The 10,157-nt window shown below is 43.3% G+C and overlaps 1 long non-coding RNA gene across 1 annotated transcript in view; it reads left to right on the top strand.

The window, feature by feature from the left end:
• Positions 1 to 41: 41 nt before the first annotated feature.
• Positions 42 to 10,157, top strand: part of LOC132239777 (uncharacterized) — a 30,597-nt gene continuing 20,481 nt past the window's right edge. The window contains exon 1 of the long non-coding RNA XR_009454148.1: positions 42 to 141. This is a non-coding gene — a long non-coding RNA (uncharacterized LOC132239777). The remainder of the gene's footprint in view (positions 142 to 10,157) is intronic.

Genomic DNA, 10,157 nt, shown 5'->3' with positions numbered 1-10,157 from the left:
ACTTCCCGGGGAGAGGGGCGGGGCGAGGACCAGCCAGCGCCCTAAAAGGCTGGGTCTTGCCGGCTGCACTGGGGTCCCAGCCTTGAAAGGAAGGGCGCCTTGGGCTCTTGGGGGAATGAAGCCGGGACCTGGATTTATGGGGTGAGATTCCCTTCTGGAGAGCCTTATTAGGATGTAATCATCTTTTTTTTCCTTTTCTTTTTTTTTTTTTTCTTTTATCGTGGTTACTTAAAAAAAAAAAAAATACCTTTCACCCCCTACAAATCATTTTACAAATTATGGAATTGAAGATGCAGAGGGCTGTCACCGAGTGAGCTAGGCATAGACCCCCCCAAATGCCTTGGTTCCCATTCTTTTGCTTTAAAGATACTTGCCGACTTATTTAAGGGTGAAATAATATGATATCTGGAGTTTGCTTCAGATAAGAGGGGTGGGAGATAGAAATGAAACAGGATTGGGCACGAGTGATTGACTGTTGAGGCTGCGTGGTAGTTCTCATTACTATTCTTGGTACTTTTGTGCATGTTAGAAATTTTCCATAATAAAACTTAAAAAAAAAATCACTTCCTTCTTGATGTTTGGTCATCTCTAGAAGTTCCAGTAAGTACTTATTCAGTAACAGCTACAATGTGCACAGCAAGTTTCCTGCTTTGGAGGGTTTGCCAGCCACTTACTGCCTTCTGATTTTTCCCTCCTCTGCTTTCTGTTCTTGTGTTTCATGTCCTGTATCCACCTCCTTTATTTTGCCCATTTTATTTGCTATAACAAAGAAATAATTATGAATAACTTCTGGAACGTTCACAGCATTGCAAGGGTTTTTAGGATTTATTCCTCATTAATTTAAACACTCTAAAATATTCCATTGCAACTCCTGATGAATCATATTTTACAAATTATGGAATTCAAGTCACAGAGGGCTGCCAGCCAATGAGCTAGAAATAGACACCAAATACCCTGGTTCCCTTTCCTTTGTTTTGTCTTTTATATTAGTTTGCTTCTCCAAAACTGGCTGCAGTATTTCCCCTTTAAAAGGGGGAAATATTCCGGCCCTCAGTGCTGATTTAAATTATTTTATTATGAAGTTACCTAAATACATATAAACCCAACACAATTATGCACACAACATTGTACTTACAGTTCTTACACAACTAAAACCAAAGTATATCACCAATTAACTACATACACACTAAACGTGGATGATACTAACGGATATGGCATGGATTCTTTGAACCTGGTATGTATGCTTTTGTTAGATTCTATTAGGGCCTTCTCTAACTTCCTAGTCTAGATTAGTCCTCATGATAGCTTCCCTAAATATGCCTGCTTCCACTTTCATGACCACATTTTCCACACAATTATAACCTCCATAGGTACAGAAACCTGCCCTTCCCAACCTGTTCCGTTCAACAGTTTGCAATGTACCTGGTATATGAAGGATATTCAATATTTGTTGGCTGAATGAAAAGTTGTACATGGTGCCAATATTTGGCCTCCCTACATGTGTTGTATGCCTCAGGTTGAATTTATGTGTATATGTATGTGTATCAGTGAGAGTGCTTTTTGCCACAAGTAACAGGAGACCTAACTAAAATAGATTAAACAGTATTGGATTCCTTATCTCACATGAAAAGAATTCCAGAGGTAGAACAGTTCCAAGGCTAGATAATTCAGTTGTTCAAGGATGTCGTCAAAAACTTGTGTACCTTCCATCTTTCTCCTCCACCAGACTCAGCTGTGACTCACAAGATAACTGCAGCAGTTCCAGGTATTCTATGTTGATGACAGCTTTCCAAGAAGGAAAATAATTCATTTTTTTTATATACAGTGGGCACCATGCTTGTATACATTCCACTTCTGCTTCCAGGAAAATAATTCTTACCTCAAGTGTCCCAGATGTGCCTTCAGCTGATTTCTTTGTCTCATTGGCATACCTGTCATGATAGTTAAGAGAATAGGCTCTAGAATCAGACAGCTGGTTCAGATCCTATCTCTGCTGCTTTCTAGCTATGTGACTTTAGGCAAGTTAGTCTTTCCGGGCTTCAGTTTAGTAACAGTACATACCTTCTTCATAGTTTTACTAGAGGCCCAGTGCACAAATTCGTGCACTGGGGGGGGGGGTGAGGGGGTTCCCTCAGCCTTGCTTGTGCCTGTTTGCAATCCAGGACCCCTTGGGGATGTAGCAGTGCGCCAAGTGGCAGGCAGCCAGGGAGGAGCTGGCGCCGCTCCGCTTGTGCTCATCCCGGCCCACTGTGCCTGCTGCTCGGTAGCACTGCTGCAGAGTCGGGAGAGGCTCCTGCCACCACAGCTGCACTTGCCAGCCATGAGCCCAGCTTCTGGCTGAGCGGCACTCCCCCTGTCGGAGCACACTGACCACCAGGGGGCAGCTCCTGTGTTGAGCGTCTGCCCCCTGGTGGTCAGTCCGCATCGTAGTGTCTGGTCAACTGGTCATTCTGGTCATTCAGTCGTAACGGTTGCTTAGGCTTTTATATATACACTAGAGGCCTGTTGCACGAAGAGATTCGTGCAATAGGCCTTCCCTTCCCCTGGCTGCTGGCACCAGTTTTCCTCTGGCACCCAGGACCCAGGCCTTCGCTCCAGCCAGAGCCTTCAGTCTTCACCGCTCCCGCTCCACTGCTTCGCTCCTCCGTATACAAATTAACCACCATCTTTGTTGGGTTAATTTGCATACTCTCCTGATTGGCTGGTGAGTGTAGTGGAGGGACGGTCAATTTACATGTTTGTCTATTATTAGGTAATATATAGATGTTATTCTTGCTAAATGTTAAAAATGTGGCTTAGTATTTTGCAGACTAGATGTAAACAGGATGAATTTAACAGGAATTCAATAGGATAAATGTAGCCAACTGCAAATAAGAAATCAACATGTAATTGACTAAATAGTGTTTATAAGCAATGACTTAGCCTCCCTTCAGAGAAACAGAGCTTTGGATATGAATGGCTTGTCTCCTTTACTTGCACCAAGTAAGTAAAACCACCCACAACAACCATATCTTGTTCTTGAATAAAGCACTGAAGAGGTGAACCCCTTGAGTTCGGTTGCTACCTTCTTGGGTAGATCTTACACACTGCAGAGAAACAATTATGATACAGATGAAATTGGAACTTAGAGGAAGGAGCCAAAGTCTTACTGGGGGTGTTAGTGTTGGGCTGCCACTTGAAGGCTCCATAGGAATTTGCCTTAAATAGGATTTCTAGGAGAGACATGTTCTCCTAAAAGAAGTGGAAGAAAAGCATTATTATCCGCTAAAAGGTCAAGGTGGCAAATAACCTCCTAAACTGATTCTTCTGATAAAAAAAAATATTGGAGTAGACATTTCCCCTATTCCTCTGGGGGCCACTTCCTACCAGGTAATTTCAGTGCATAGTACCAGGGCACTTCATGTCGGTGCTAGGGCCTTTGTTGTCTTTTATAGAAGCAAGATGCTTTTGGCAGGGACTTGCACACTACTGTGTGTTAACTGTTGTGTGTTAATGTCAAGATGGCATGTGTGGGCTCTGAGATAGTCTGATTTGATGAGTCCCAACATTAACATTTTAGAGAGAGAGAAAAAAAAAACTAGCAAAGATCTGTTCCAGTTTACTCACTTAACAGATTTTTTAAAGTTGCCGAGATTGCCAAGATCTTAAAAACTGCCTTCTTCTTTAATAATACATTATTAAATCAAGTGTTCTGTGTGACGGTGCTCTCATATATCTCTGTAAAGCTCAATGGAAAGATTCATTTAGTGTTTCTGGATAGCAGGGAAGGAACACTGTTTCCTAGCTCTATCTAGCTCATGTGTTTCTTGTGTTTATATAGTCAAAGGTCAAAAGCTGACTAAGAACAGATGAGTCCTTTCCATTTGCATCATTTTTCAACTTTTCAAAGGACTTAAAATAAACTATCATTTTCCATTATTTACTTAAGGGATCTGTTTTGCAGAATTTGTAGCTCTTGGGAACCCCCCTGTAGTTCCTATGAAGTACACAATCTGAGACTTACTCATCTGTCAACAGCTAAGAAATGCTAGTATTACTATGCATGATTTAAATCACCCAAAACAGAGAAGATGGCTGAATTGGCCAGGAATATGTATGATTTTCACAAATATCTGACATGAATACTCTTCCCTGAAATAGAGGAAATGATAAAGATGGAGATGGAGAGAGGAAGAAAGGGAGAAAGCGAGGGGAAGGGAGGGAGGGAGGGAGGTAGAGAGAGAAAGAGAGAGAGAGAGAGAGAGAGAGAGAGAGAGAGAGAAAGATTGATTCAGAGAGAGAAATGAGAAGATGTATATCAGTTCTGTGGCCAATGATTAATTTCTCTGTATAAAAAAACTTTCTTTCCTAACCAGCATTTCATCTGGGAAGGTGAGGGTGGTAAAGGAGGCCAAATATTTGGTGATGGAAGATGATTTGACTTTGGGTGGTGGTCACACAATGCAATATACAGATCATGTATCATAGAAATGTATACTTGAAATCTATATGATCCTATTAACCAATGCCACCCCAATAAATTTAATTTAAAAAAAAGAGAATGTGTCATTATTACCTCAGATGAAATGCTGGTTAGGAAAGAAAGTTTTTTTATGCAGAGAAATTAATCATTGGTTTCAGAACTGATATACATCTTCTCATTCCTCTCTCTCTCTCTCTCTCTCTCTCTCTCTCTCTCTCTCTCCCTCTCTCTGATAGTCTATACTTGAAAAAAAATTTAAAAGAAAAATCATGCCATCTTCAGTAACTTGGAAGAGGTTTAAATAAGGGACTCAAGTCTGTGATTCTGGCATTTCAATTCTAGTCTCAAGATAACTTGATTTCTGTTCTTATAGATTTCCTAGCAGGAAAATCTAGTTTTTGTACTTTTTAAGCAACTCACCCTTTTAGTTCTTACCCCGTATTCTTCCATCAAAGAAGAATAACAATACATATTGTAATTGCCCAACTAGACTACAGGTTCCTTGAGAGTAGGAAGAATATTTCATTAGTGCTCTTTAGAACCACTAGTTCATCCTTTTTATATGAGGAGAGGACTCACTAAATATGAATGATGAACTATATTCTCACAGTTAGTAAAAGAGCAAAAAACACAGGAAAGACCTCTGAGTTTCCTGAAAGACCTGAGAATTCTGGTGCATGTTCTGAAGATGGGGAGGGGGCTCTACGGCAATCCTAATGGACTCTGATGTATAATGCATGAGCCAAATATAAGAAACTTTGGAAGACTTCCATAGGCAATATTCATTCGTGTGTGTGTGTGTGTGTGTGTGTGTGTGTGTGTATTTCAGAGAGGGAGAGGGAGAGAAAGACAGAAACATCAATGATGGGAGAGAATCATCGATTAGCTGCCTCCTGCACGCCCCCTACTGGGGATTGAGCCCGCAACCCAGGCATGTGCCCCTGATCGGAATTGAACCCCAGATCCTTCAGTCTTCAGGCTGATGCTCTATGCACTGAGCTAAACCAGCTAGGGCTAGGCAATATTCTTTGTGACTGAATACTTCCTCCAGAGGCTTTCCAGAATCACTAAAACAGCAGCTTTAAATGCTTTTTTTACTGACTATATCAGAGGCTATCTGTGCTCTGTCTATAACTCCTAAGTATTTGTCATAACAGCTTATGCCAGAGCAACCAACTGTAAACACCCACAACTCTCCACTTGAGGGCTTAGGCCCAAAGTGCAGGGTGCAGCCCTTAGCCAATGACCATGAAAATGGGAGGAAAAAACCCCCCAGCTTCCTTGCCTTACTTCAGTGGGTTGACTCAGAGGTATGTTCTGTGCTGTCATCCATAGTTCCTCAGTGACACTGAACCCTAGGTACTCGCAGGGGAAACCCGCTCAACATTTCCGTGGGTCACCCCCAAAATAAACTTCTTGGCCTCAAATCTTTGTCTGAAAGCTGGCTTCTGGGGAAACCCAACTTATGACGCCAGTGAACAAATAAACAAAGATAAGAGGCTTAAGTCAGAGTCTTGTTGAATTAGTTCCGATGAGGCTGTCCTGCTCAGGGCCTCAGGGGAGAACTATACAGCTTGTTGACGTGGGATCCGATGGAGAAGGCTGGGGCGGGGGGCAGGACTGGTAGGTGGACTTGATCGCTGGGGTGGGTTGAAAACTGGAGACTCCGCTCCAGCTGCTGGTGGAGAGAAAATTAGGTTCCATGGCAGTAGGCAAAGGGTGTGGAACAAGAGATGTGGTTTCTGCCAGCAGTCAGCTTCCAAATTCTGGCCTGCATGAGTCTACCACCCTACCCGAGAAGGGAGCATGATCACTGCGGGGTCGGGTTGGGTTTGGATAGCCAGGCAGCCAGGCAGTGAGAGGGACCGGTGCCAACACAGAGTTAGGTGTGGGTGCTCAGTCAGGGTCAGAGGGAGCCTTCCATTCGTGGAGGATGAGCTGTGGGACAAAGGCGGGCGGCAGTCCTAGAGACTTTGGTACTGACCATGTAACAACACGTGAACTCTGGCAACAGGGCCAAAAAAGAAGTGTGTCTAAGACTGGGCCATGGAGATAGTAATGAAGAGCTTTGAAGTCCAAGAGGCTAGCTTCCTAACTTCCCAAAAGGGTGATTTTGGGTGAGTAGTGTAGTGTTTCTGAGCTCAGTCTCATCAGTAGAATGGGGATACAGTGGAAGCTCGGTTCTCAAACTTAATTTTGTTCCAGAAGGCTGTTGGGGAAGCATGTATTAAAAAACTGAATCATTTTTCCCCCGTCAGAAATAATGTAAATTAAATTAGTTTGTTCCAGACCCCCAATGGATTCCGTTTTAACCTTTCTTATAATGTACTGTTTAATCTATAAACAAACACTTCTTTTATTAAATTAATTGAACCGCCCCCTACTAGCCTCAAACGAATCACTTTCAGCACTCAGTCCAGGGGTATTTTTCAGGAGGTCAGTCTGTGGCATCTTTGCTTTCGCATCTGTCACTGCCTCTGAAATGCTATCACAGGCTAACTGCTTTTCGTTTATCTAAATCAACAACTCTTTTTCTACCTCTTCAATTGCCTGTGATCAATGTTTCTTTCACATTCTTAGCAACATTAGCACTCCTCATGGCCTCTTTATGTTTTAAAATTGTGCTAATCATCCATTTCACCAGCAACAAAAGCAAAAAATATTCATAGCACAGGTTTAGCGGTAAATCAACTCGCATTCTCTCCTTTGTGTCCTGAGGAGAGATGCATCAGCATGAAATAGTTGTCAGGTCAGGAACCAAAGTTTTGTTCAATGATTGAGACATTTTTTCTCCCCTTGAAAAACTTGGTCAAAAACTGAATTGTTTGAGATGAGAGAGATTCGAGAACTGAGGTTTGATTGTAATGGTTCTTCCCTCACAAAAGTTGTAGAAGGATTTTAATGATAGCATGTAAAGTAGGAGTACAAGGTGAGTATATTACTTGTATGACAGGGGAAGCCGGGGCAGCCTGCAGAGGCCACGCTTTCCGCTGGAACTAGAGCTTGCTTTGGACACAGGAAAAAGGTAATAGTGTTCAAAGAAACATGAGTGATCAAAGAACCCTATCGTATCAGCCAACCACTTTTGCTGAAAAATGATGCATTCAGGCAGAGGAGAGAACGTTCCAGGCAGAGGAAAGCAGTGTGACCGAGGTTATGGCTGGGTTATTAAACAGGCTGGCACATCCTGAGAACAACTGTGTGTGTGTGTGTGTGTGCGTGTGTGTGTGTGTAAAGAGGAGGGAAGGAGGGAAGAAAGGCTGTAGAGGTCCTCAGGTGTCAGACCTTGTATTCCATATTAGAGACTCAGCACTACATCCAGGTGGTGAGTTAGAGAAGTTCAGATGCTTCCAGCCGAAGTTCTAATTGGTCCCAGAAACTGGTCGAGCTTAAGGGTGGCAATGAGGACCACACTGTGCTCCAGCAATGGGGATGGGAAGGCTGGAAAAGCAAGGGGCCAGGAAGGGCTCAACCAGATTTCAGTCCTGAGATATAAATCTGCCCAGACCCACGCATCTGGGCCATAATGATCTTCCAGGACAGGGTGGTAGGCACAGCGTTGAACTCCCGGTAAGGCTCAGGTACTAGCCAACTAAAAGGGACACTGGCCGGTATGCCACATGGGTGTCAGCACCTGCTGATCACCGGCCTTGTCTCCAGGGCCTGTCAAAAACACAGAGTGCATCTCTGTGAGTGCCCCAGGTATCATTAATACTCAGCACTGGTGGAATTTCAATTTCCAAGACACATCAGGCTAAATTTGTTTTAATTAGGCCTGTTAAAATGGAGAGGAGGCTACAAAAAAACATAGGAGTCTTCTGAGAAATTGCTGGGGTCCAACCCCAGCAGGTCCAGGGGTCCCCAAAGGTGTGGACAGAGTCGGCGAAGGAGGAATGACACGGAGACAGAGTTCAGTTGACCAGCAGCCTAGGCAGGATCTCTAGCCAGGATCTCCAGCCAAGTTCTGTTCAGGATCTCCAGTGAAGTTCTGTTCAGGATCTCCAGCGAAGTTCTGGTTAGGATCTCCAGCCAGGTTCTGTGTCCATGTTCTCTTGCTAGGTTCTCCAGGTTCTCCAGCCAGGTTCTGTAGCCATGTTCCCTCGCTAGGTTCTCCAGCCAGGTTCTGTCCAGGTTCTCCAGCCAGGTTCAGTCACCAGGTTCTAGTCAGGTTCTCTTGCCATGTTCTATAGTCAGGTTCAGTCCAGGATCTTTTGCCATGTTCTCTCGCTAGGTTCTGTGTCTAGGTTCTGAGGCCAGTTTCTGTCCAGGATCTTTTGCCATGTTCTGTCTCTAGGTTCTTCTCTAGGTTCTGTGTCTAAGTTCTGTGCCTCTTGGTTCTGTCTTCTAAGTTCTGTCTCTCGCTGTCTTGTTACATCTGTATTTATACCAGTTGATTCAATCCTATCAATCTCTGTTACAAAGGTTAGGGCATTTCTTATCTCCATTCCAGGGAGTAAAGATTATGTAGCTTAAGCATGATTGTTCGTAGTTAAAGTGATTAATTACCTGCCTGGCACTTAATTGAGGGGTTTTATTCCCTCCCTAACTTCAGGGGAAAATCCCTACCTGGGGAAACAACCTTTCTCAGAGAGGAAACCTTGGTTAAAACACAGAGTGCCAAGAAAGTGAACAAACATTTTAAGAACAGTATGCCAAATATGCCAGGTCCTTTGAAACAGCAAGGATGGACCGGCTCCCGGCAAGAAATGTAGCTATTTCAATCACAGCACTTGTGATGCTCGTATCAAACGTCCAACAGTTTATCCTTATACTGACCTAGAAATCTAGAGGGGAAAATTATCAAGCTATACTTTTCTCAAAAGAAAACCCCTTACCTGCCGTGGCCCGTATGGCTGTATTGGTTGGAGTGTGTGCACCAGAAGGTGGCAGGTTTGGTTCCCAGTAAGGGTACATGCCCAGGTTGTGAATTCAGTCCTGGTTGGGGTGCATGTGGGAGGCAACCGATCTCTCTCTCTCTCTCTCTCTCTCTCTCTCTCTCTCTCTCTCTCCCCCTCATCAATAATAAAATAAAATTAAAAAGCCAGGCTGAGATACAGCAAGGAATATTGACAACTTTAAAGAAAACTGCTTGCCTTATCTTTGAGTTGAGAGATAATTTTTTAAAGATGCAGATTTCCCAATAATCTTTTAGAATATTGACAAATAAAAATAGTCACTAACAGCTATAAATCAACACAGAGCTTGGCTTCCTTCAGCAAAGCCGGGGGAAGATTTGTCATCCCACCAGCCCCACCTCTGCCCAAGCAGCGTCCAGTGAGGTCCCAGAGGAGTGGCTGTGCTCTTGTTTTGGTCTCTTGACCTTCTAAGCGCTCCGAGGTCTTGCATGGTAAAAGCCAAAGATACGGTCGCTCCTGTCGCTGCTACTGGGTCCAGCTGTAATCACCCAACCCGGCCAGAAAGGTCCCCAAGTAACATTGGGAAAGAACAAATGTTTATTTTTAAGTAAATTACCCTTTTTTTGATTTAATAAAAAAGCTTTGATAAAGTTTCGTTTTAAACCATATGCAAATACAGTAATCTCTGAAGGATTTGGCAAAGATTTTTTTTTTGCTATTTCCAGTTTTTTTTAACATCGCCACAGACATGCTTAGAATAAGGCTGATTGTAAGAGCCTCCAAAAGTTCAGCACAAATTATAAGGTTAAACAGAGCAACGTGCACTGATGAAGAGCCTG

The sequence above is a fragment of the Myotis daubentonii genome, chromosome 8 (genome assembly GCF_963259705.1).
Source record: "Myotis daubentonii chromosome 8, mMyoDau2.1, whole genome shotgun sequence".
Classification (NCBI taxonomy): Eukaryota; Metazoa; Chordata; class Mammalia; order Chiroptera; family Vespertilionidae; genus Myotis; species Myotis daubentonii.
The sequence above is the reverse complement of the archived record's forward strand: the minus strand, read 5'-3'. Positions and strand labels throughout refer to the sequence as shown.